This window comes from Callithrix jacchus, chromosome 5 (genome assembly GCF_049354715.1).
Source record: "Callithrix jacchus isolate 240 chromosome 5, calJac240_pri, whole genome shotgun sequence".
Classification (NCBI taxonomy): domain Eukaryota; kingdom Metazoa; phylum Chordata; class Mammalia; order Primates; family Cebidae; genus Callithrix; species Callithrix jacchus.
The window spans coordinates 130,360,381-130,385,120 of record NC_133506.1 but is presented as its reverse complement, the minus strand read 5'-3'; the positions used below and the strand labels follow the sequence as shown (position 1 = coordinate 130,385,120).

The 24,740-nt window shown below is 51.2% G+C and overlaps 1 long non-coding RNA gene across 7 annotated transcripts in view; it reads left to right on the top strand.

The window, feature by feature from the left end:
* LOC103793397 (uncharacterized) overlaps positions 1 to 24,356 on the top strand; it is a 41,559-nt gene extending 17,203 nt beyond the window's left edge. For 5 of the 7 annotated variants that reach the window (XR_004743540.3, XR_013535987.1, XR_013535984.1 and 2 more), the window contains 3 exons: positions 14,429 to 14,564; positions 23,530 to 23,629; positions 24,204 to 24,356. This is a non-coding gene — a long non-coding RNA (uncharacterized LOC103793397). Of the gene's footprint in view, positions 1 to 11,235; positions 11,357 to 14,428; positions 14,565 to 23,387; positions 23,630 to 24,203 lie in introns of those variants that run through there. The other 2 variants (XR_013535988.1, XR_013535985.1) reach the window with 2 other exon arrangements.
* Positions 24,357 to 24,740: the final 384 nt, after the last annotated feature.

Here is a 24,740-nt window from a genome sequence, read left to right as displayed (position 1 = left end):
GAAATGGGATTTCACTATATTGCCCAGGATGGTCTTGAACTCCTGGCCTCCAGTGATCCTCCTGCTTCAGCATCCCAAAGTGTTGAGATTACTGATGTGAGCCACTGTGCCCAGCCAATATTTGAGGCAGGGTTTTACTATGTCACCCAGGCTGGTGCTCAGTGGTTCAAACATGACTCGCTGCAGCCTCACCCTCCTGAGCTCAGGTGATCCTCCCGACTATCTGGAACCACAGGCACGCCATGCCTGACTAAATTTTTAATTTTTAAATTTTTTATAGAGTCAGGGTCTTGCCATATTGCTCAGGCTGGTCTCAAACTCCTGGACTCCAGCGATCCTCCTGCCTTGGCCTCCCAAAATGCTGAGGTTACAGACATGAGGCACTGCACCCAGCCAACAGTTGACTTTTAACCACTATGCATGCCATCTCTGATAAGACAGGACAAATCTATTAGCCATCTATTGCACAGTGTAGTGGTGCAAAGCAGTAAACATGTAGGATAACATGCAATTTCTGTGGATCAGGCATGAGAGAGTCGCTTAAGTGAGGGTTCTGGATGAAGGTGTCATGAATTCCGGTCAAGATATCACTGGCCAGGTGCGGTGCTTCATACCTGTAAAGCAGCTCAGGAGTTCAAGACTAGCCTGGGCAACATGGCGAGACCCTGTCTCTGCTCAAAATACAAAAATCAGCCAGGCACAGTGTGCCTGTGGTTCCAGCTACTTGGGAGGGTCACCCGAACCCAGGAGGTCAAGCCTTCCATGAGCCATATTTGTACCACTGCACTCCAGCCTGGGGGACAGAGCAAGACTCTGCCTCAAAAAAATAAATAAGGAAAAACAGGTCAATTTTGGCCAGGCATGGTGGCTCACCCAGTGGTCAAGGTGTCAGCAAAGCTGTGTTCCCTCTCGGGAAGAATCTGCCTGTCCCTTCCAGGTTCTGGAGGCCCCAGGCAATTGTTGGCGCTGCTTGCCTTGCAGAACCGTCACTCCGGTCCCTTTTTGTTGTTTTTGAACAACAGGCGTGAGCCACTGCGCCTGTAATCCTAACACTCTGGGAGGCCGAGGTGGGTGGATCACCTGAGGTCAGCAGTTCAAGAACAACAACAAAAGAGACGGGAGTGAGCCCGGCTCTTCTTTTTGTTGTTGTTATTGTTTTTTGAAACAGAGTCTTGCGCTGCTGCCCAGGCTGGAGTGCAGTGGTGCAATCACAGCTCACTGCAACCTCAGGCTTTTGGCTCAAGTGATCCTCCTGCCTCAGCCTCCTGAAGTGCTGGGATTACAGGTGTGAGCCACTGCACTTGCTTGCCTCCCTGTGATTCGTGTCTCCTCACTTGGCCTTCTTATAAGAACACCAGTCCTGGCCAGGCACGGTGGTTCATGCCTGTAATCCCAGCACTTTGGGAGGCTGAGGTGGGCGGATCACGAGGTCAAGAGATCGAGACCATCCTGGCTAACATGGCTAAACCCCATCTCTACTAAAAATACAAAAAATTAGCCGGACATGGTGGCAGGCGCCTACCTCCCAGCTACTTCGGAGGCTGAGGCAGAAGAATCGCTTGAGCTTGGGAGGCAGAAGTTGCAATGATCTCAGATCACACCCTTGCACTCCAGCCTGGGCAACAAGAGCAAGACTTCATTTCAAAATCAGTCAATCAATCAATCAATCAATCACTCAATCAATAAAAAACACTAGTCCTGTTGGACTGGGGTCCACCCTAATCGAGAAGACCTCATTGTCATTTGATTTTATCCACAAAGACTCTATTTCCAAATAAAGTAACATTCACAGTTTCAGGGGGTTAGATGTTTGGAATAGTCAGGTTTGAACGTTCTGGAGCCGAATCAGCCTTAGGAAGATAGAACATTCCAGAAAGAAATCAGTGGAGACAAATTCTGTGGGCAGAACCCAGAATCCACTAAAAGCCATGAGAACTCTCCAGTGAGAGAGGGCATCCAAAGCTTGGGAAAATGGCCTGGGCACCAAGGACTTCCAAAGTGACTTAAAGAGCTGGGTATGGTGGCTGGTGCACGCCTGTGGTCCCAGCTACTCAGGAGGCTCAGGCGGGAGGATCACTTGAGCCCAGGAGATCCAGTCTGCAGTGAGCTATGAGCATGCCATTGCACTCCAGGCTGTGTGACAAAGTGACACTCGGTCTCAAAAGAATAAAAACAAAAGCGAGGTGATGTGGCTCATGCCTATAAACCCAACACTTTGGGAGGCCGAGGTAGGTGGATCACCTGAGGTCAGGAGTTTGAGACCATCCTGACCAACATGTCGAAACTCCGTGTCTACTAAAAATTAGCTGGGCGTGGTGGCAGGTGACTGTAATCCCAGCTACTCAGGAGGCTGAGGCACAAGAATTGCTTGAACCCTGGAGGCAGAGGTTGCAGTGAACCAAGGTCGCACCACTACACTCCAGCCTTGGTGACAGAGTGAGACTCTATCTCAAAAAAATAAAATAAAAATAAATAAACACATGAAGTGACTTGAAAGAACGGCCCGCCTGTGCTGCTATGCGCTGATGATGACATTGACAAGGCAGGCCGGTCTAATCATCACCCTTTACTCAGCAATGAAGGTGACACTGACGCATATGTACACAGGGCTCTTCACATCATAAAGCCTGGGCTGTAGGTTACATCATGCCCCTCACCAGCCTTGCCCTGGAGGCAGAGGTTGCAGTGAGCCGAGATCACGCCATTGTACTGCAGCTTGGGCAATAAGAGTAAAACTCTGTCTCAAAAAAAAAAAGTATTTGTTAAATCTAACCTACCAATCATCATAGCTTAGCCTAGTGTACCTTAAACATGCTCCAAACACTTAACTTTAGCCGAGAGTTGGGCACAGTCATCTAACACATAGCCTGTTTTACGATAAAATGTTGAATAGCTTGTGTAACTTACCAAATACTATCCTGAGAGTGAAAAGCAGAATGGTGATATGGGTACTTGAAGTATGATTTCTACTGAATGACATTGCTTTCACATCATTGTAAGGTTAAAAAATTCTAAGTCGAGGCTGAGTGCAGTGGCTCACACCTGTAATCCCAGCACTTTAGGAGGCCAAGGTGGGTGGATCTCGAGCTCAGAAGTTTGAGACCAGCCTGGCCAACATGGTGAAACTCTTTCTCTACTAAAAATACAAAAATTAGCCAAGTGTGGTGTGGGCACCTGTATCCTAGCTACTGGGGAGGCTGAGGCAGGACAAACAATTGCTTGAACCTGGGAGGTGGAGGTTGCGGCGAGCCAAGGTTGCCCCACTACACTCCAGCGTGAGTGACAGAGCAAGACTCTGTCTCAAAAAAATAGAAAAGAAAAATTCTAAGTCAAACCATCATTAAGTCAGGGACCTTCTGTATACAAAGTGCCTGGGAACAAAGACAAGAAGAGGGTGGGGACTCACACAAGCCCAGAATAGGGGAATAGAATCAGAGAAGTGAGATTTGAGCTCGGCCTGCCCCGAGTAGGAATTCCAAGGCAGAAGGGAAAGGAAGTCTTTGCAGAGGAAACAGCGTGAAAGGGATGTGGAGGCTACAAGGTCTCTGGATTCAGAAAGCAGTGAGGAGCCCAGTGTGGCTTCAGAAAGGGACCAGGGAGGGGGAGAGGAGACCTGCAGGCTGGCAATGAGGGTGGGTGGGGCCGTGGAGGCCCTGAGCTTGCCCCTGAATGGGACGCCTCTTAGGATCTGGGGTTGGTGGTCCAGATGACAGGGGAGGAAGAGGCTAACCCATAGTGGCACTCTGTGGAGAGAAGTCAGATACAAGACCTTTCCACAAGGCAGGCTCAGAACCTCCAGAACTGGTACGGAACCCCTGCCAGGGCTGCGAAGAGAGACAGGCAAGGCCTCTGCAAGCTCCAGGCTGATTTACATGGTCGCAAATGTGGGCATCACAAACAACAGCACGGGGCCCAATCCCGCTTACATATGTGTTTTATCAACCCAACATTTTACATTTGAATTGGTTGCTAGAATTTTTTTTTTTTTTTTTTGAGACAAGAGTCTTGCTCTGTCACTGAGGCTGGAGTGTAGTGGTGCTTTCTGGGCTGACTGCAACCTCTGACTCTCAGGTTCAAACGATTCTCCTGCCTCAGCCTCCCGAGTAGCTGGGATTATAGGCGCCCACCACCATGCCTAGCTAATATTTATATTTTTAGTAGAGATGGGGGTTTCACCATGTTAGCCAGGCTGGTCTTGAACTCCTGACCTCAGGTGATCCTCTTGCCTCAGCCTCCCAAAGTGCTGGGATTACAGGCATGAGCCACCCTGCCTGGCTGGTTGCTAGAATTTAATAATCAGATTTTACACAAAAATCTAGACTTCCAGCTTCTCATGGAAAACTGGAAGATGTGGCAGCTCCAGGCCCATGTTCCTTTTTTTTTGAGATGGGGTTTCACCATATTGGCCAGGATGGTCTCAATCTCTTGACCTTGTTATCCACCTGCCTCGGCCTCCCAAAGTGTTGAGATTACAGGTGTGAGCCACCGCACCCAGCCCCCATGTTCCTATATAACAACTGTGAGCCGGGACTGTGTAGTTTGCCACACTCCCCAGCACTCCCTAGTGTCTCTCATATGTAGCCTTCTTTCTTCATATGTGTGGCCTCCCTGGCCGCTGTCAGCACTGAAGTGTGCAGCTTGTTTTCCAAGACCTGTTGCTACTGCAGACACCCCTGCTTCTGTGAAGAACTGTATTTAGGTTGAACCAACTCCACGGGGCCGGGTGCAATGGCTCACTCACTCCTGTAATCCCAACAGTTTGGGAGGCCCAGCTGGGAGGATCACTTGAGCCCATCAGTTTGAGAATGGCCCAGGCAAGATGGCAAGACTCCATAACTACAGAAAAATTTAGAAATTAGCCAGATGTAGTGGTGCACACCTGCAGTCCCGGCTACTTGGAAGGCTTAGGCAGGAGGATCGCTTGAGCTCAGGAATTCAAGGCTTCAGTGAACTATGATCGTGCCACTGCACTCCAGCCTGGTCAACAAAGGGAGACCCCCATCTCTAAGACAAAACAAAACACCCACTCCATCCAGGTGGGGATTTAATCCCAAATCCACGAAAGAGCTTTGCGTCTCGATGGCGAGCCTCTCCTGTCTGTCTCTTGCCCTGAGCCTTCTGGCCCTTTGGGCCTCACTCTAGGTGGGGCCAGCAGGCGTCTTCCATCATCCCAGGAGACCTGATTATGAAGCTGCTGTCCTCCTATTTCCCTCAGGAGCATTCTGTTTTCCAGCTCTGCTTCTGACTTAGGAGTTGTAAAATACAGTCACTGATGACGACAGTGGCAGGAACCTCTAGCCCACTGTGCTAATTCCCCTGGGGCTGCCATAACAAGTTACCATGAACTGGTCAGGCATGACCGGCGTGGTGGCTCACACCTGTAATCCCAGCACTTTGGGAGGCCGAGGCAGGCGGATCACCTGAGGTCAGGAGTTTGAGACCAGCCTGGCCAACATGGCCTCCTGGGATGATGGAAGACGCCTGCTGGCCCCACCTAGAGTGAGGCCCAAAGGGCCAGAAGGCTCAGGGCAAGAGACAGACAGGAGAGGCTCGCCATCGAGACGCAAAGCTCTTGCGTGGATTTGGGATTAAATCCCCACCTGGATGGAGTGGGTGTTTTGTTTTGTCTTAGAGATGGGGGTCTCCCTTTGCTGACCAGGCTGGAGTGCAGTGGCACGATCATAGTTCACTGAAGCCCATCCCTACTAAAAATATAAAAATCAGCTGGGTGTGGTGGCACGTGCCAGTAATTCCAGCTACTCAGGAGGCTGAGGCAGGAGAATCGCTTGAACCCAAGAGGCGGAGGTTGTAGTGAGCCCAGATCATGCCACTGCACTCCAGCCTGAGCAATTGAGTGAGATCCAGTCTCAAAACAAACAAAAATCCAAATTGCCATGAATGTAATGGCTTAAAACAACAGAAACTTCACTCTCTCACGGTTCTGGGAGCCAGAAATCTGAAATTAAGGTGTCCACCAGGCTGCTCTCTGAAGCTCGAGAGGAGGATCCCTCCTTGCCTCCTCCAGCTTCTGGGGGCTCCAAGTGTTCCTTGGTTTGTGGTCGTGTCACTCCAGCCTCTGCCTCTGCGCTTACGTGGACTCATCTCCTTGTGTCCCACATCTGTGTCTCTGACATCCGTGTCTCCCTGTGTCTTCTTTCCTGTCTCATAAGAACACTGGTCACTGAATTTAGGACCTAAAGCAAAATGATCTGAGGTCAAGATCCACATTTTCATTCCATCTGTGAAGACACTCATTCCAACCACGGTCACTTTCCGAGGTTCCTGGTGAACATCTCTCTCTCTCTTTTTTTTTCTTGTAGGGGAGCAGATGGGACACCTTTCAACCCACTCTACCCCAGCCACCCTGTTCCTGTTACGTAATATTGCTGTGGAACAAATAACATCCAAACTTAGTGGCTTCAAACAGCAACAACCATCTTATTACCTCCCATGGTTTCTTTGGGCTAGGAGTCCAGGCAGGGCCTGGCTGGGCATGATCTTAGCTCCCAGCAGCCTCCTCCCAGGCCTAAGTGATCCTCCCATCTCAGCCTCCCGAGTAGCTGGGACTACAGGCGTGTACCACCATGCCCAGCTCATTTTGTTTGTTTTTTATCGAGACCAGGTTCTACCTCTGGGTCTTTCAGACAGGTGCAGTCAGGCAGTGCACGCTGCTGTGACAGCATGGGGCTGAGGTAGTGGGGGACTGGCAGGCATCTGTGTCCCCTCCTTCCTTCATGTGGCTTCAGGGCCTTTACCTGTGGCTAGTTAGGGTTTCATCAGTGCGTGTCAGCCTTAGGGAAGTCCGATGGCTTCCTGGAGAGCAAGGCAGACAGCATGCATTCTTTGATCCAGCTTTCAGCATCCCAGAGGGTCACTTCCGCTGTGATCTCTCAGCTGAGACAGCCTCCAAAGCCTGTCCTGCCCCAGGGTTTTCACCAGGTCTCAGCAAGTAGAGCTCTCTCCAGCAGTGCATCTCCCTTCACAGCTTCAGTAACTAACTGCCAAGTTCTCCCAACCAAGGGCAGAGCCTCAGTTGGATACAGGAAGTTGACTCTGGGGCTCACGGCTACTGCCTGTCCTTCCTCCACCTGGGAAAGGGGACCTGTCTAAGTTGAAAACTGCTCTCCAGCTGGGCATGGTGGCTCATGCCTGTAATCCCAGCTTTTAGGGAGGCAAAGGCAGGAGGATAGCTTGAGCCCAAGAGTTTGAAACCTGCCTGAGCAATATAGCCAGACCCCGTTCTCTAAAAATTAAATAAGGTTGGGTGTGGTGGCTCTGAGAACTTTGGAAGCCTGAGGCGGGTGGATCCCTTGAGGCTAGGATTTTGAGACCAGTCTGGCCAACACGGTGAAATGCAGTCTCTACTAAAAATACAAAAAATTAGCTGGGTGTGGAGGTGTGAACCTGTAATCCCAGCTACTTAGGAGGCGGAGGCAGCAGAATCACTTGAACCTGGGAGGTGGAGGTTGCAGTGAGCTGAGATCACACCACTGCACTCCAGCCTGGGCAACAGAGTGAGACCTTGTCTCAAAATAAATAAATAGGCTGGGTGTGGTGGCTCACACCTGTAATCCCAACACTTTGGGAGGCGGAGGTGGATAGATCATCTGAGGTCAGGAGTTTGTGACCAGCTTGGCCAACATGGAGAAACCTCGTCTCTACTAAAATTAGAAAAAAATTAGCCAGGCGTGGTGGCACACCTGCCTGTAATCCCAGCTACTCAGGAGACTGAGGCAGGAGAATTGCTTGAACCTGGGAGGCAGAGGTTACAGTGAGCCAAGATTGTCCAGCCTGGGCAACAGAGCGAGATTCCATCTCAAAAAAAGAAATAAATAAACGATAAATAAATAAACTGCTCTCCAGATGGTTTGAAGACGACAGGGATGCAGTGAGAGGAGGCCCGCGGACCCCTAGCCAGACAACCTGGCTTCCAGACCTGGCTCTCCCGTTTCTATTCGTGTGGCCTAAGTGTCATTTCCTGCTCAATCACAAAAGGCAGGACGCCTGCCCGGCCGCCTTTCACGGTTGTCATGGGTGGAATGTGATGAAATATGTTAGAGTGCTTGGAACACTCGTTACTGCTCTTCAAATAAAAGCGATTGTGTGCGCTTTCACTCCTCAGAGTGCTGCAAACACCAGCTGTTTTATAAATAGTTGTGGATTTTAATGTAGAGGTTTCATATCAACCCCAGAAGGAGTGCCGCCCACTCTACCCTGTCACCCGGCTAGTCACCAGGGACACCACTGGGTCAAATCATGAATGAGGGGCTGTGGTCTGTGTGGCCCCCAAATAGCCAGTGAATGAGGATGGGAAAGGACATGGCTGTGTGAACACACTACCCCAAAACTTAGTGGCTCAATCAACAATTTAGTTTTCTCTCTCACGATTGTGTGGGTTGATGGGGTTCCACTGACCAGTTCTTCCTCAGGGATCTCTGTGTAGGTGCAGACAGATAGAAGCTGGGGCTGTGGCCATCTGAAGGCTCAACTGGGCTGGATGTCCAAGATGGCGACTCAGGAACCCTCCACGTGGCCTCTCCAGCAGTATGGCCTGGGCTGCTGCTTTTTTGAGAAAGGGTCTTGCTTTGTTGCACTCCAGCACTAGCATAATCTCAGCTCACTGTAGCCTCCTCCCAGGCCCAAGCAATCCTCCCATTTGAGCTTCCCGAGTAGCTGGGACCACAGGTGTGTACAAGGGACCACATGTGTGTACCACTACACCCAGCTAAGTTTATTTTTTGTAGAGATGAGGAGTCATTGTTGCCCAGACTAGTCTCCAACTCCTGGACTCAAATGATCATCCTGCCTCAGCCTTCCAAAATGCTAGGAATACAGGCCACTGCCATCCAGCCCCAGGCTTCTTTTTTTTTGAGACGGAATCTCGCTATGTTGCCCAGGCTGGTATAGTGGCGTGATCTCGGCTCACTGCAAGCTCTACCTCCTGGGTTCAAGCACTTCTCTGCCTCAGCCTCCCGAGTAGCTAAGCTTACAGGCACCCACCACCATGCTTGGCTAATTTTTGTATTTTTAGTAGAGATAGGGTTTCACCATGTTGGCCAGGCTGGTCTTGAACTCCTGACCTCATGATCCACCCACCTCGGCCTCCCAAAGTGCTAGGATTACAGGTGTGAGCCACCCAGGCTTCTTAAATGTAAGCTCCTGGCTTCAAAAGCAGGTAGACATTGTCAGTTCTCTACAGAGTTCCAGGTGCATTTGGCACAGAGTCACAAGCTGATACCACCATATTCTTTTGGTCAAGACACACCACATTCAATGGGGTCATGGAGAAAGAAACTCCACTCGTCAGTGGGGCAATGACATGGAGGGAAGGAAGTGATGCCTACTCCCTTTGGAGACAAGCTGCCACCCAGAATGAGGGCCAGTTCCACTCCTAAGCCTATCCATCTGCCCGGCTTAGAAGGTTTGTCATGGTGACAATGTGGGAGTCCTGGCTTTGGGTGGAGAGTGTGGGGAGCAGCAGAGGCCCCTGAAAAGAAAAGCCGCTGAGCAACCTTACCCACCCCACCCCGACTGGTGCAATGGGAATTAGAGCTCTGGGGCGCCAACGTCAGGGCCAAGATACAGAGGCCTGTCCCTGGCCACCGTCCAGCCTGGCCTCCCTCCCACATCCTGACCACAGCTCTGACCAGGCAGTTGGGTGACTACGTGGGGGCGGCTTCTGATTGTCCACCACACAGCTGCGCAGGCACAGGCGCCAAAGCGGGCCAAACAAGCCTTTCATTGGACTGGCTATCTCTTGGGTAAAGAACTGGCCACAGCCCTTTCTGTTTGCATTTCTCAAGCCTGGTGGAGCCAGTGCCATGCGCAGCCAGCCTCCCCGCTCCTGTGTGTTTTCTGGCCTCTCCCCTCCTCCTGCCACCTTGTAGCGGCTTCCCTTAAACTGGCACTGCTCCGGGCTTTCTGAGCTACTCCCCGCCCCAACAGCTGATTTCTCCCTTTCTTTATCCCTTTCTCCATCTACTCTCTCATTCTACCAGCATCATTGGGGACCTCAGAGTGGGTGGGAACCAGGGACGTTGGCAACCACCCTGCAAGGCTCACACATAAATGTTGGGCGCCGTGACTCGCGCCTGTACGAGTGCTCATCCCAGCACTTTAGCAGCCGAGGCGGGCAGATCACCTGAGGTCAGGAGTTTGAGACCAGCCTGGCCAACCTGGTGAAACCCTGTCTCTACTAAAAATACAAAACTTAGCCAGGTGTGGAGGCACGTGCCTGTAATTGCAGCTCCTGGGGAGGCTGAGGCAGGAGAATCGCTTGAGCTGTGCTGTACTGGTTGGATAGTGCTAGAGGCCATGTGGTCATGAACGAAGTTGAAAAGGTTTGCTATTTGGCTGTTTACAGAAAATGTTTGCTAAGCCGTGAATTGGGGAGGTGGTGGGGCCTCAGTATGGTCTCTGCATGAGACGGTCTCTGCCTGGGCTCCTGATAGAGGAGGGGAGAGATTTGTGTTTCCAATCAGAAACAGTTCATTGGATGGGGTACTGGTGTCTGTGTCCCAATCCCGCGCACTGGTCTTCAGGAGGGAAGCAAGGTGGGGGTTCTGAGTGGTGCTGAGTCAGGACTGGGTCCTCCTCACCCCTTCTCAGGGGCTACCCTGCTCACTGAGCAGCTGCAGCCCCCCTCAGGCTTTGGACAGCCACCAGCGTAGGACAACTAGTGCCCCTCCCCTGCAGGTCCAGGCAGCGGCAGGAGGTCAGGACAGAACTTGTTTTCAGCACACAAGGAATCCTGCCCCCACCATACCCAGAAATGTCTGCAGAGCCTGGGGCAGGAGGTGAATTCCTGAGTGAGCCCCTAACACGCTCATCTGAAAATGCCACCTGTGTGGTGTGGGTGGCTGGAGAGGCTGGGTTCCCTGTCCTCCGTGCCCTCTCTCCACACTCCACAGAGAGATGTCCTCAGGGTTCTACCCTCCTGTCACTGGTCAGAGTGACACTCAGGACTGCCCCATTAGGAACAGCGGTGGTCTCTTTCTTGGATGACTCTTCTTGCTCCTGGGGTACCCTGGGTTCTCCCCAGCCATTCTCTGAGATATGGGAGGGGCTCTGGGGAAGGGAAGGCCTGCCCTGGACAGATCTCAGCCACATGGAGAGATGAGAACATGCATTCCACCTGCAAGGGGCTTTCAAACAGCAACTAAGCCCGTATAGAGGCACATGACCCCATTCCTCCTCACTGCCCGGTGAAGCTGTGCCAGTCCCTGGCACAGCTTTGTGCCTGGAGTAGTGCTGGCCAGGCTGGCCACTGTGCCACTGAGCCATTGGCATGCCCTGAGCCCCCAGTGGCACCAGCTCCTCGGGGAGGACGGCCTCTGTGCCCAAGTCTCTTATTCTGGTGAGTTGCTGCCCCAGTGATTGATTTTTTCATGTGTTTTGTGCTGACTCTATTCTTTTCAGCAGCAGCCCTCTCTCTGGCACCACAGTGTCTGCCTGCAGGCTGGGCTGGCCAGATAGCCAGGGAGAAACACATGCCCCATGCCTGGGAGGCTCGGCAGGAGAAGGCAGGAGCCAGGCTCACGGTCAATGGACAGCCATGGAGGGGACCTCAACCCAGGTCCCCATCCTAGCCGATTTCATCAACACCCTCAGGTTTCAAATATCCACGGGCTCACCCTGCCATGCTATGAAGCTGGCGTGAGTGACTCTGGGCTGAGCAACCAACAACACAGGCTAAGAAGGGTGGCTGGCAGCTTAGCAGGGCTGGAGACTTTGGAAGACTGCAAAACACTTGATTATATTAGCATACATGATTGCTGTGAACATTTACAAACTTTTTTTTTTTTTGGAGACAGAGTCTTGCTCTGCTGCCCAGGTTCACTGCAGTTTTGACCTCCTGAACTCAGGCAATCCTCCCACTTCAGCTTCCTGAGTAGCTGGGACTGTAGGTATGTCCCACCATGCCCAGCTAATTTTTTAAATTACTTATAGATATGGGATTCCACTCTGTTGCCCAGGCTGGTCTCAGATTACTGGTCTCAAGGGATCTTCTCACCTTGGCCTCCCAAAGTGTTGGAATTACAAGTATTACTGACCGTGCTGGCCTTTTTTTTAAATTATTTTTTTTGAGACAGTGTCTTGCTCTGTCACCCACGCTGGAGCGCAGTAGCACAGTTTGGCTCACTACAACCCCCACCTCCCGGTTCAAGCAATTCTACTGCCTCAGCCTCCCGAGTAGCTGGGATTATAGGCGCCTGCCACCATGCCTGGCTAATTTTTGTATTTTTAATAGAGACAGGGTTTCACCATGTTAGTCAGGCTGGTCTCGAACTCCTGACCTCAGGTGATCCATCCGCCTTGGCCTCCCAAAGTGCTGGGAATTCAGGTGTGAGCCACCTCGCCCGGCCCCTGTTTTTTCTTATTAAAGTTAGAGATGGGGTCCGGTATATTGCCCAGGCTGATCTCAAACTCCTAGTCTCAAACAATCCTCCTGCCTTGGCCTCTCAAAGTGCTAGGATTACAAGTGTGAGCCACCATGCCTGGCCTACAAACTTTTTAAATCACAAAAGGAATCTGTATTTGTTAGAAACTTTTGAAACAAGATCAGAATTAATGGAAGACGAGAGTGGAAGGCGCGGCAGTTCTCCCCACTCACTCCCTCATCCTATTCCCTACAGAAGCCCCTCTCTGCAGTTTGGGCTGCCTGTTTCCACATGTTTTCTGGAAAACTTGCTTGATCATTTGAGACTTGCAACAATTCCAAGATGAGCAGGTCCGATCACATAGTTGTCAGTTTATAGGTGAGCACAAGGGGCTTAAGGAAGTCCTTCTTTGTCCCAGTAGAGCAGCGAGCCAGCAGCACAGCCAGAAGGAGCACCTACATCCCAGGCCTCGTCCATTCTCTTTCCCCTGGGACTAGCTGCCCCCGTGAGTGGCCCATGACTTCTCTTCCCCAAGCAGATCATCTTGTTGCACAAGCAGAAAACTCAGAGGCCTCATTTCAGGTATTAAACAAGACAGCGACCGTCTCTAGAGGCCTCTGCGCTCCAGGCCTCCCAGGGATGTAGGGAGGGCCAGAGCAGTGCAGTCTTCCCAGGTGCAGGACCGGGGAGCTGGGAGTGGAGGGGCAGAGGACAGCTGGCTCCCAAGTCCCAGGAAGAAGGCCACTAGGACTCCTTTAGTGATTCCCACTCACTTCGATCTTGCTCTTAGCTTTGGTGTTGAGTGACAGCCTTGTCTATTCTAGAAACCAGAGAAGGCCGGGAGCGGTGGCTCACGCCTGTAATCCCAGCACTTTGGGAGGCTGAGGCAGGCAGATCACCTGAGGTCAGGAGTTCAAGACCAGCCTGGCCAAAATGGTGAAACCCTGTCTCTTAAAAAAAAAAAAAAAATACAAAAATTAGCCAGGCATGGTGGCAGACATCTGTAATCCCAGCTACTAGTGAGGCTGAACCCTTCGCCTCCAGGATTGCTTGAACCCTGGAGGTGAAGGTTGCAGTGAACTGAGATCATGCTATTGCACTCCAGCTTGGACGACAAAGGAAAACCCTGTCTCAAAAACCAAACAAAACAAGGCCAGGTGAGGTGGCTCATGCCTGTAATCCCAGCACTTTGGGAGGCCAAGTTGGGTGGATCACCTGAGGTCAGGAGTTAGAAACCAGCTTGACCAATGTGGAGAAACCCTGTCTCTACTAAAAATATAAAAAATTAGCCAGGCATGGTGGCACATGCCTATAATCCCAGCTACTCAGGAGGCCGAGGCAGGAGAATCACTTCAACTCAGGAGGCGGACGTTGCTGTCAGCTTAAAAAAAAAAAATAATAATAATAAAAAGGTCAGGCTCAGTGGCTCATGCCTGTAATCTCAGCACTTTGGGAGGCCGGGGTGGGTGGATCACTTGAGGTCAGGAGTTCGAGACCAGCCTGGCCAACATGGTGAAACCCCATCTCTACTAAAAATACAAAAATTAGCTGGGCATGGTGCAGAATGCCTATAATCCCAGCTACTCACGAGGTTGAGGCAGGAGAATCATTTAAACCTGGGAGGCGGAGGTTGCGGTGAGCCGAGATCACACCATGGCACTGCTGAGACTGTCACAAAAGCAAAGCAAAACAAAACAAAAACGCTTGGATTCGAGTCTTGGCTCAGACACTTGCTGTGTGCCTTCCACGAAATCACCTCCCCTCTCTGAGCCTCCATTTCTTCATCCTAAAAGAAAGGCCTGCCCTCTGGATTGAAAGCAGTAACACCAATGGAGGTGTTTGCAAAACATGAATGTGAAATGGAATGACTGCTTCTCTCCATCCCCGTGTTCTGTCCTGAGCTTGCTTGCCTCTCAAGTACTGGTGTCAATTTATTCTATTACAGAGCTAGACCTCACTTTTTAAACTGTGTTTTTTTTTTTTTTTTCAAAATAAGTAACATGTTTGCCTAGTTCAAAAATTTATTTTTTGATTTTTATTGTTTTTAGAGATGAGGGTCTCCCTGTGTTGCCTAGGCTGGAATGCAGTGGATATTCACAGACTCGATCACGGCTCACTGCGGTCTTGAACTCTGGGCCTCAAGTGATCATTCCGCCTCAGCCTTCCAAGTAGCTGGGACTACAGGTACGTGCCACCGGGCCCAGCTAACATATTTTATAATGTTTAAGTTACAAAAAGGTATATGCTTGCCTCTGTGTAGCCAATGAAACCACTTTTGGGATATCCATCCAGAGATATTCCTTAGCATATATGTGAGACCGGCAGATGTGTTGTTTCTGTTACCCTCTTTTTTTTTTTTGAGATGGAGTTTTGCTCTTGTTGCCCAGGCTGGAGTACAATGGCGAAATCTTGGCTCACCGTAACCTCCTCCTTCTGGGTTCACGCAATTCTCCTGCCTCAGCCTCCCGGGTATCTGGGACTATAGGCATGCACCACCACACCCAGCTAATTTTGTATTTTTAGTAGAGATGGGGTTTCTCCATGTTGGTCAGGCTGGTCTTGAACTCCTGACCTCAGGTGATCTGCCTGCCTCGGCCTCAAAAGTGCTGGGATTACAGGCGTGAGCCACAGCACCCGGTCTTCCGTTACCCTCTTTAACCCAGATGGGAGTGTGCCATTTCATCCATTCATTGAGAATTGAAGCCAGCCAGTCCCACAGCCTATTCTGCTCCTTGATTCCTCTTGTTTTGTTTTTCCCCTTTCCAGTGTATATAGAACACGGCTCCATATTTGTCCATCAATGCTTCCATCTTTGTTCTGCCTCCTGTGACCCATCACTGGGACACACCAGCCGCCTATGTGGGTACCTCCAATCCTTTGTCATCATTACAAACGAAACCGCCTGGGTCATGTCACAAATGTGCACGCATAGCTGGTGTTCCGTTTCTACAAGCAGAACCACTGGGTCAAAGAATCTGTGCATTTAATAGATACTGCCAACTTGCCCTCCGAGGAGGTGGTATCAGTTTACAGCCTAACAGCAAAGTAAGAGAGTGGCCTCCCCTTTCTACCAAGTGAGTGTGGCCTCAAGCTTGCACCTCCACCAGACTGCTCGGTGGAAAATGGGGTCTGGGTATAGTTTTCATTTGTAGCTGTCTTGTGCTAAGTGAGATTGAGCATCTTTTCAGCATCCAGCCCTGTTGCTGGCTCCAGGTCTTCCCTGTACAAAGCTCTAAGGTTGTGGCCTTGCCTGTGACTGACTCTTTAAGATCCAGGTCTAGATTTGTGTTTCTATCTTCCGGCTTCTCGCTGAGTCACTCCCAGGAAGGAAAGGGCAGCAGACTCAGGTTATTTCTGCCTGGGCCATCTGAGCTGCCAGTCCTGGGAAGACCTTGGCCTCCCAAACTCCCTGTGGGTGCCCAGCACCTGTGCGTTGTACCTGTCAAACCCAGCCTTTCTGGTCCCCCCCGGGAGGGATAGGGGCTTGCAGATAGGGATCAGGCCAGGCATGTTTGTAAACTAGGCATGAAAGGACCCAGCTAGACTAGAAGAAGGATTTGGAAGAAATCAGTGAGCAAAATCCTAAGCTCTAAGTGACAGAATGAGAGGAATGAGGCCAAGTGGAGAGAAGAGATTTAAGTTGTTGAGAGGACTTTGGGCAGAGATGGTGGTGAGCCACCGCCGGGGGATGGGACACTTGGAAACAGCGCTCATGGAATCACGTGAGACTCACTGTGCAGCTTCCGCCCTGGCTCCCGGGCCCACTATCACTCCAGGGTTAGTGCTAAGAGCTGCCGAGGGTGGGAAGTAGAGACAGCCTCTGGCCTGTGCATGGAGAATCCAGGCCATGCATGCGACCAGCCAGAGGCCTGGAGAAGCCCCTCTCTCCACAGGGACCCTCTCTGAACAGGGTCTGGGCCTCTGTGGGGCAGCTCTGGTCAGGTGGCTGTAATTTAAGCTCAGGGCCGCCCTGTGCATCTGGCTGAGTCTTGCTCACGGAAGGACGAGAGAAGCCAGGAGAAGCTGGTGGCTGCATTCCTGGGCCCCTGGGGAGTCTGCAGCCTGTTATTTCCTGACTCAAACAAAAAGCAAATTTGCACTGGAAATTGCTGAGGCAGAGTCATCCTGGAGCTCCTTGAAGAAAGGGGACTCGTAATTTTCTAAGCTCCAGGGCCTCTGACTCCTGGGAGCTGGACTTTCCCCTCTGTGAGCTTCCGTGGAGACCCTGGGGCCTGTTCTAGGCTCAACCACCATCCGCAGTTGAGGCACTCCTCCCTGCTCTGTTAGGGCTGGCAATCCAGCTCTAGACTTCAGAAGTGGACAGGGAGAGAGGTTTGATGTATTTGGGGCTCCATTTCAGTTCCATCCAGGTGCCCCATACTGCTGTGTCAGAGGGAAAACGAGCCACTGCTGATTTTTACCCCAGTCGGGATCAGAGACGGATTCGGTCGCAGCAGGTGGCGTGCAGGCAGGGTGGGGCCCCTACCTGAAGCCAGCTTCTCAGAGACTCTCAATGCCACATTACCAAGCAGAGTTTTCAAGAACCGTAGCTAGGGATGCTCTCCTCCCTCCAGCTCTTCAGCCTCTCTGGGGGAAAAGCACAAAAAGTTGAAGTTGTCCCTGGGGCCACCATGGAATGCTTAATTGCTTTCTGAGAGAATTGTCACCTCTTTCTGCTTTCCTCCCCCTCTCCATTGCCCTTCTCCCTTCTCCCTCCCTCACTGGAGGCTCTTGCTGGGGGAGCCGGGGCTGAAGACATGTGCTCCCTGACTGTGCCCCAAGGGAACCAGGAGCATGTGCTGACGAGCGGTCCGCTTCTCCAAATATATTGCTGCACCACCTTTGCTGAAAAAAAGAATCCTATGTTTTGGAGGAATAAATGTGCTCTTTGCTGTGAGCCAGGCACTCTTTGACAGCAGATGGATGATGTCCCAGGCCAGCTGAGTCAGCCAGACTTTGGAACAAGCAGTGTGAACCAAGACAGGGATGGGAGCCAGCCAAGGAAAGTAAGGTACAGGGATATTTGAAGGTTTTCATCCCAGGAGTTTAGTCAGCACGTTGTGTAATGATTTACACTGAGGGCCAAAGAGGGATGTATATTATGAAGGGCAGGCTAAAAAGCGGTCACAAATAACCCCCCTAATGTATAATAGCTCAAATACCTTAGGAATTTATTGCTTACTCACATAACAGGCCAGGATGAGCATTCCTGATTGTCCAGTGGCTTTCCTCCACATGGTGATTCAGGGACCCAGGCTCTTTCCATCTCAGGGCTCTGCCCTTCCCCAGGGTCTCGTTAGTACCTATATCCAGCTGGCAAAGAAGAGGAAAATGGTAGAGGAAGCACACGTGCTTCTGACTGCCTTGGCTCAGAGGGGCTGCACCTCTTTCCTGCTCACATTCTATTGATAGGAATTTGTCATGTGGAGATATCCAGCTGCAAAGGCAGCTGAGAAATGTAGTCTCTGATCTTGTGAAACTCTGCGAAAGGGGAGTGGAGGTTTTGGTAGACAGCTAACCATCTGTGCCACATGTCCTAAATCAAGCCACGGGACCAGGAGAGAGAGCAACTCATTTTGAGTTTGTTTTTGCTTCATTTTGAGGCAGGGTCTCACTGTCACCTGGGCTGGAGTGCAGTGGCGTGATCATAGCGCACTGTGGCCTTACTTCCTGGGCTCAGGCAATCCTCCCATCTCAACCTCCCAAGTAGCTGGGACTGTAGGTGTGCACCACCAAGCTCAGCTAATTTTTTTTTTGAGACAGAGTCTTACTCTGTCACCCAGGCTGGAATGCAGTGGGGAAATCTCTGCTCAATGCAACCTCTGCCTCCTGGGTTCAAGCTATTCTCCTGCCTCAGCCTCCCAAGTAGCTGGGATTACAGGCGTGCACCACCATGCCAGGCTAATTTTTGTATTTTTAGTAGAGACAGGGTTTTACCGTATTGGCCAGGCTGGTCTTGAACTCCTGACCTCGTGATCTGCCTGCCTTGGCCTCCCAAAGTGCTGGCATTACAGTCATGAGCCACTGCACCCAGCTAATTTTTTGTATTTTTTTTTTTTTGTAGAATGAGGTTTCACTATGCTACCCAGGCTGGTCGGAAATTTCAGGAATCTGCCCACCTTGGCCTCCTGGAGTGCTGATATTACAGGTGTGAGCTACTGTGCCTGGCCTTTTAAAATAATTTTTTTTTTAATTTGTTATTTCTTTTTTTGAAACAGGGTCTTGCTCTGTCTCTAGGCTGGAATACATTGGTGTGATCGTAGTGTATGTAGCCTCAGCTTCCTGGGCTCAAGCAATCCTTCTACCTCAGCTTCCCAAGAGCTGGGACTACAGGTGCATGCCATCAGCCCAGCTAATTTATTTTTAATCTTTTGTAGAGAAAGGGTCTCCCTATGTTGTCCAGTTGGTCTCAAACTCCTAGGCTCAAGCTATCCACCCGCCTTGGCATCCCAAAATGCTGGGATTACTCGCATGAGCCACTGTGCCTGGCCACTCTGGGTCTTTAATTAGGGATTCCTGCCTGAGTAACTTGCTAGAAAGGATTTTGCTTTTGCCAAGGATTGGAAGATCTGCCAGCCTCAGAACTGGGCAGAAATACAGGAGCAAATTAACAGAGAAGAAAACTACTAAGAAACCTGGATAATGAGGCTTAAGAAGCTGTGTGATTCCCCTGCAACTGGTTTATCTGTGCAAAGTTCATGCCCAAACGTCCCAGTCTGAGCATAGAAGCTTGGGCCTCTGGCAGAAGCTGTGCAAACAAAGATGTGGATGGTTCTTTGTGGAGGAGGGGCACAGCCAGAGTGCAGGGTGAGGCTGCAACTTCAAGGCCGTGGGAGAAATCAGAAACGCCTCCTCTGCCTCCTCCGCTGGGAACAACATCCGAGGCCGGGAACCTTCACTGTGCAGGCACCTGCATTAGGTATTATTTCTGCATAACAAATTGCCACAAATCTAGCAGCCATTTATTTGCTCATGGTTCTATAAGTTAGAAGGAATACTATGCAGCCATAAAAAAGGATGAGTTCACATCCTTTGCAGGGACATGGATAAAGCTGGAAACCGTCATTCTCAGCAAACTGACACAAGAACAGAAAACCAAACACTACATGTTCTTACTCATAAGTGGGTGTTGAACAACGAGAACACATGAACACAGGGAGGGAACATCACATATCCTTCTGCTGTCAGAGAGACTCCCTGCTTTTAATAAGCTCCTGTGATTAGATCACACTCACCCAGATAACTGGCCCACTTGAAGATCAACTGATTGGTAATGTTAATTACACCGAAGATCCCTTCTGCCATATAATATCACAAAGGAAGTAACACACCCAGGGGCAGAGACCGTGAGGCCATCTAAGAATTCTGATTCCCACAGTGCCTGAAGCTGTGGGTCTGGGACCCAGAATGGCTTACATTGAAGCTGAAAAGACTTTTGCTTTCTGGACAAATTGTTGTCCCACTTGGTTGCACCCAGCCGTGTTAGGGTGATTGCTGGGCCTGGCCCCAGCTCTTGCCATATACACAGGAGATTAGGGACAGAGAGGATATGGCCCCTCCTGCTGCAAGCCCCTTTCTCTTGTCAAAAGACAAAATGACAACAAATTTAAAGGTCTTAATTGGCTTTTACTTGGATTTTAGAATTGGGCAACACCTTACCGTATATAATAGAATAAGTGTTCAAATTGAGCTGAGCAGTAGAGGTTGGCTTTGAAAGCAGAAACGAGAACAAACATCAGATTTCAAAGTTATTTTCCTTGTAAGATTAAAGCAGAGGGGACTTCCTTACCATACCGGCTAAAACTGGCCTGTTTGGGATCTGGCTATTATCCCTCACTCTCCTGATCTCTCAGAATGTCAGATAAACAACCTGGTGTCAACTGGATGACGAGGAACTTCAGCATGAGTGACTCACTTCGGCTTGGTCTACGGGGCCTGTGCAGGGACTCAGCCCAAGCCAGTGGCCTCCTATACATTTCACTGAACACGCTCAGAGCCCCATGGAGACCGCACATCCTGAAGAGAGGCTCCAGATTGTGCAGAACACTCTGAACCCAAAAGAAATACAGCCTGGCGGCCAGTGCATTGGCTCATGCCTGGAATCCCAGCACTTTGGGACCAGGAGTTCGAGGCCAGTCTGGGCAATGTAGTGAGAACCCTGTTGCTACAAAAATTTAAAAATTACCCAGGTATGGTGGTGTGTGCCTGTAGTCCCAGCTATTTGGGAGGCTGAGGTGGGGGTTGAGGCTGCAGTGAGCTGTGGTTATGCCGCTGCACTCCATCCAGACTGGGTGACAAAGTAAGACCCTAGCTCAGAAGATTAAAATAAAAAGAAAGAAAGAAGAAAAAGTGGGAAGGAAAGAAGAAAGGAAGAGAAAGAGGAAGGCAGGCAGGAAAGAAGGAAGGAAGGAGGGATGGAAGGGAGAAAGAAAGGAAGGAATGAAAAAAGAAAAAGGAATGAAGGAAAGAAGGAAGGAAGAGAGGAAGGAAGGAAGAGGGGAGGGAAGGAAAAAAGGAAGGAAGGAAAGAAGGAAGAGAGGAAGGAAGGGAGGGAGGGAGGAAGGAAGGGAGGGAAGAATGAAGGAAGGAAGGAAGGGAGGGAAGGAAGAATGGAAGGAGGGAAGCAGGGAAGAAATACAGCCTGCCAGGTCCCACTACGAAGGATCTCACCCACTAATGTCCCCACCCTGCCTCCCCGGTACCCCCCTAACCTCAAACTCTGGTCTCATGCCCTGAAGACAGCCTTGAAGCTCTCCAATCTCCCACCCCTTTGCCTCCCCTTTCCTCCCACACCCTCTTTAAGGCAAGGGCAGGCATGGGCACAGTGACTTCAGGACTTGGCCTCTTCCTGGGCATTCCCTGGCCCACCTCCTGCCACCTAGATGGTGCCCAACCCAGAGCGGCAGCTCCTGGCTTGTCCCCTGTAGGTAGCCTGATATTGGGCAAGGTAGGGCAGGGGAGAGGAGGGAAAGGACGCTGCTCACAGGCCTCCCACAACCGTCTTTCAACCTGGCCTCTTGCCTGGCTGTGGGCACCCAGGTTCCTTGGGGGTCTACCCTTAATGCGTTTCCAGGGCTTTGCTTAACGTCTTCTTGCTCCCTTCAATGCTACTCTTTGTAGTGAGGCCAAGGGGCATCCTCCTCTCCTCTCCCCAGGCCCCTCTCCCCTACAGTTACACAGGAATGTAGGCACCTGCAGTGAGAACCACCAGAAGCATTTTCTTAGCTACAGGGCCTCACCCTGGGGCCCCACTGAGCAGAACAACCCCTTTGAGCAGCTCCCTTCTTCCGGCTCAGGAGCTGATGTCTCAGACCCAACGTTGGCCTTCCCCTTCTTTGTCAAGTTTCAGGTCCTGGAAGGTTTGGAGAGGGGCCTCCTCTTTGCAGTCAAACAACTTAATTTGAAACTCCCATGCGAAGCCATCTGCCTGGTCTGGTGGCCTTTCCTTCCCTCTGGGATAGCAAGAGGCACAGCAGGATTGTCTGCAGGAACAAAGGGTGTGGGTGGTCAGAGAGCCGGAGGAGCCAAGATTCCGGGGGCGGCGGGGGGCAGAAACTGCAGCCCCAGCTGGACAGGATTCAGCACAGCAAGGGCAGTGAGATTGGTGAGGCTGGATGTGTATGCCCTTTCAAAGCTAAAAGGCAAGTATTTGATTGACCAAAGGAGAGAAGCCTGGAAGAGGGAGGCTGGGAACTGCTGCTGGAATCTCAGAGATCTAAGAGAGTTCCGGACCAGGCTCCCTCTCTTCCCAATAGGGACCATAAGCACTGCAGGTTCTAGGATGAAACCAAGAGTGTCTTTTGCTGAATTTGGTTTCAGGGAAGCGTTTTGTCTTGTAACTCCTTTGTTTTTGTATCTTTTCTTTTCTTTCTTTCTTTTTTTTTGAGACAGAGTCTTGCCGTGTTGCCCAGGCTGGAGTGCAATGGCACAGATCTCGGCTCACTGCAACCTCCGCCTCCTGGGTTCAAGTGAGTCTCCTGCCTCAGCCTCCCCAGTAGCTGGGATTACAGGCATGCGCCACCACGCCCAGCTAATTTTTTGTATTTTTAGTAGAGACAGGATTTCTCCAGGTTGGTCAGGCTGGTCTCGAACTCCCGACCTCAGGTGATCCACCCACCTCGGCCTCCCAAAGTGCTGGAATTACAGGCGTGAGCCTCCACGCCTGGCCTGTGTTTTTCCCATTTCCTCTAAACCTTCTGGCTTCTTTTGTTTGTTTGTTTGTTTGTTTTTTGAGATGGAGTTTCACTCTTGTTGCCCAGACTGGAGTGCAATGGCACGGATCTCGGCTCACCGCAACCTCCGCCTTCTGGGTTCAAACAATTCTCCTGCCTCAGCCTCCCAAGTAGCTGGGACTACAGGCACCCACCACCATGCCCAGCTAATTTTTGTACTTTTAGTAGAGACGGGGTTACACCTTGTTGACCAGGATGGTCTCGATCTCTTGACCTCATGATCCACCTGCCTCAGCCTCCCAAAGCGCTGGGATTATAGGTGTGAGCCACCCCTTCTGGCTTCTAAATCACTCAGGCTCCCTTGTCTCCCCGGGACTCCATAGGCACTTCTTCAAACCTCTCCTGTTTTCCTCTCCCTTCTGCTCCCTCCCAGTCCATGATGCATTCTTTTCCTCTTAGCTTTCAGGACCCAGCCCTTCTGCTGGACTCCTTTCTGGAGAAAAGAAGGATGAGAAGAGGCTGAGGGCAGAGCCGAGATGCCTGCAGGCTGCATGCAGAGACCCTCGGGTTGCCTCTCCTGCACAGCAGCGCAGAATCAGAAGGGCCACCTACTGCAATGGGGGCAGCGAGGGGCCACCTCCCCTCCCTGACTCACGCTCCTCCTGTATAATATTTTGTCATTGGTGGTCCCGGGCTCTGGGATTGAAGTATTTATTGGGTTGTGACCACACCCCTTGTCGATGGCCTGGGGGTTTTCAGCCGGAAGCTGAGCCAAGCCCTTGGAAAAATCCGCAGCCACACCTGTTGCCCTCCAGAAGTCTTTTCTTCTTTGTAGGTGTGGCCCTTCCATCTTGAGGTCACAGGGGAACTGAGGCCGGAGGGAGAGGGACCAGGATGCCTCAGGAATCACCCAGCAAGCCCACTCATAGCCTGGCCAATTTTCAGGAGTGATTTCTTCAGCTTCTTTCCCTCCACAGACACGAGAAGCCACCCACACTCACCTGACCAGCCGGAACCCAGGGGAGCCGGCCTTAATCCTGGCTTCCCTTCGGCTCAAAAGAATCTGGATCACAACAGGTAGGGTTACTTTACTTGCGCCAGCGCCTCACTTCGCAGATGTAGAAACTGGGGCTCAGGGAGGGGCCTAGGGCCATGAGGCCAGTCCAGGACACGGTGGGACAGGCAGCCTGGACACCTGGCCTACCAGCACCCCCCGCAACCTCCCCAGCCACCGCTGCTTCCCTGGGGTACCTTTTTTCCTAGGCCATAAATCCCTTTCAGTATGCGCTGCGTAACCCTACGGTATGGTCAAGGGAGTAACTCTGGGGACAGGGACGGAGTCCATGGGGCTGCTTAGGATTCTGCCTTCCATAGTGCCTGAGGCTCCTGACCCCCCCTCCCCCACACCTGGTTGTATCCCCAGGCAGCTCCTGGGAGGAAGTGCCCTCTCCCACCATTGGCTGCCCCTCCTCTCAATGAGACCTGACAGCCATCCCCAGTATGTCAGTTACAACAATGTAACCCGTGGGGCGCACACCCCCCAACCCCCACCCTTCTGAAGGCCAGGTCCCTCCTGGCCAAGCTGGCCCAGACCCACAAGTCTTTCAGCCCGTGGTTCCAGGCTCCAACCAAGGACCTGTGATTCTTGCAGGATGCCAGAGAAGAGGTGGCCACAAGACCCCAGCAGCGCTGTTCTCATTTCGGGGGCTCCTCAGCCGAGATCCCTCACTCTCTTCTGGAATTCTTCTGGTTTCCTCACGGACGTCATTAAAATTTGTATTCACTCATGTAATAAATATTTATTGAGAATGTGCTGAAAGTACTGGGGTAATTAAGAGTGGGAGACAAGGGGGCAAACGTGAGGCAGCCGTGAACCTTGCCTGCGGAAGGCTGAGCACGGAGGTGCTCAGAACCAGCAGACTCCTCCCGTCTGGGTTCTGAAACTTCCTAGTTCCGTGACCTTAGCTACGTCAGCTCACTTTTCTGATTCTCAGTCTACTTGTCTGAAAAACTAGGATGATACAGATTGTTGGTGAGAGACTGACTCTACAAATGGCCAGTGGCCAGACCAGACATAAAAATAGATCTCTGACCCACAATCTGCAGCAACCGGCCCAGGAAGCCGGCCTGCCATCTGCCAGCTACGAGTCATACCTGTAGGAAGTCAGGCCCCAGCTCTAATCACTGG